The 2225-nt window shown below is 39.6% G+C and overlaps 1 protein-coding gene across 1 annotated transcript in view; it reads right to left on the bottom strand.

The window, feature by feature from the left end:
• The window catches only part of LOC101854918 (transmembrane protein 163), a 13125-nt gene that overhangs the window by 2624 nt on the left and 8276 nt on the right, over positions 1-2225 (bottom strand). The gene's annotated exons all lie outside the window — the stretch shown is intronic.

Here is a 2225-nt window from a genome sequence, read left to right as displayed (position 1 = left end):
CGACAACAGAGTAGATGGAACAAATAATAATACAAATACAATATAAAAGGAGCAAAGGCAGACCAAAGAAGAGTTGGGAGGACAACATAAAAAAATGGACAGGCCTGGACCTTAAAGACACGCTCAGAAAAGCTGAAGACCGGAAGGAGTGGAGGAAGTTGATGGCTAAATCTTTAAAGGCGCCCCAACGGACATCCACTCTCCGGGATAGGTGAAGGTGAAGAAAATAGACTTTAGCGTGGTCTATGACATGTATAAAAGAAACTGTCAAAGAAAAGATACAATAATTTAAAAAACATACAGAATGAGCAGCCTGGAGAACCTACCTTACTCTCATGTTTCCGACCTACAATAGCTACGACGCCTTTCGTGATCAGAGATGAGGCTGATACTAAAAATAGACCGCCGATGACCATGCAAGCTCTGGCGAAGAAAAAGTATAGAATTGAAAAAAACCCCCATTAATATGTTGAAAAAACAACAACAACAACGATTAATATGGTGAATAAACGTTAATATATTAAACCAACATTAACATGTTGAATAAATATTAACATTAAGCTTATGATGAGATGTGAAAGAGAGTGGGGAGGTTTCGGACACTTTTTTACTTTTGGCTCTACTGCTCACTTCAGGAACAATATTAATTAAGCCTAAGAAAAAGATTTCACCATTATTGTCAGCCTTTTGGGCATCACCATCTACGATATCAGCTTCGTGCACCATCACGTTTTACCACCAGAGTACTATAATCGAATGTACCCTAAGAAGTCCAAAACCACCCCACTCCGAGAATACATCGAACAAATGTGAGAGAAACTACGGACGACGAAGTGGTGACTTTGGACAGTGTCTCTCATGTATCAAGTATCATTTTTTGAGTGGCAAAACTTCGATACCGCACACATCTATACTTTAAAAAATGAAATGGTATAGGTTTAACGCTTCCATCAACACAGTTAAGTTATTCAAGAGGCGGGACCTCCGAGTTTAACATCCGTCTCCGGAAGGACAGAGCCAAATGGGAAATTGGTTGTAAAGTGCCGTTCCAAAACACGCAACGTCGTACCGAGCTGAGGCTCAAACCCCCGAAACCGCAGTCTCACGATTGTGTTTCCGGTAGCCTAACCACTAAGCCACCAACGCCACTCTATAATTTTACTCGTTTCACATAAAGAGTTAATAAACAACCGAGCAGACAGCAGAGTACACCAAAATAAAGTAGATCACTGAAGAAAACAGCAGGGAAGTATGTATCAAATATCATTTTTGAGAGGCAAAACTTCAATACGACATACATCTATACTTTTACTCGTGGCACACAAAGAGTTAACAAACAACTGAGCAAACAGTGACTCGACAACAGCACGCTGTCTGGTCTGACACAGAGACCTCGGTCGCCATTTTTACAAGGACACACAACACCTCATTTGAATACAAGAACTAGCGGAAGAGACAAGGACAGGAAAACAGCATGACAAAGCAGAATAGTAGAATGAAGACAATAGAAAATGTATATTATATACGTAAAGACAAAAAGAGTGTTGAAAGGAGATAACTAGATCTAACAACAGTAAAATACGACAGAACAAAGGGAACAGACCAAAAAAGATAGATCAGAGTAGATCGTAGAACATCAAAATATAGCAGAGTAGATTTGACTTTGGCAAATACCACCAAGGGTAGAACAGATTAGACCAAGGTTTACAGTACAGAGTAAACCAAGGTAGAATATATTAGACCAAGGTTTACAGGACCAGGGTAGAGCGGAGTAGATCAAGGTAAAATAGATCACTGAAGAAAAGAGCAGGGAAGCATGCATCAAATAGTATTTTTGAGAAGCAAAACTTCAATACAACATAGATCTACATCTACACTTTTACTCGTGGCACACAAAGAGTTAACAAACAACTGAGCAAACAGTGTCGGGGACAACAGCACGCTGTCTGGCCTGACACAGAGACCTCGGTCGCCATTTTTACAAGGACACACAACACCTCATTTGAATACAATAACTGGAGAAAGAGGCAGGGAAAGGAAAACAGCCTGACAAAGCAGAATAGTAGAATGAAGACAACAGAAAATGTATACGTAAATACAAAAAGAGTGTCTAAAGGAGAATACTAGATCTAACAACAGTAGAATACGACAGAGCAAAGGGAAAAGATAAAACATGTAGAGTAGAGTAGAGATCGGAGAACATCAAAATATAGGTCTAGTAGAGT

The sequence above is a fragment of the Aplysia californica genome, unplaced genomic scaffold (assembly GCF_000002075.1).
Source record: "Aplysia californica isolate F4 #8 unplaced genomic scaffold, AplCal3.0 scaffold01221, whole genome shotgun sequence".
Classification (NCBI taxonomy): Eukaryota; Metazoa; Mollusca; class Gastropoda; order Aplysiida; family Aplysiidae; genus Aplysia; species Aplysia californica.
This window is presented reverse-complemented; position numbering and strand designations above follow the sequence as displayed.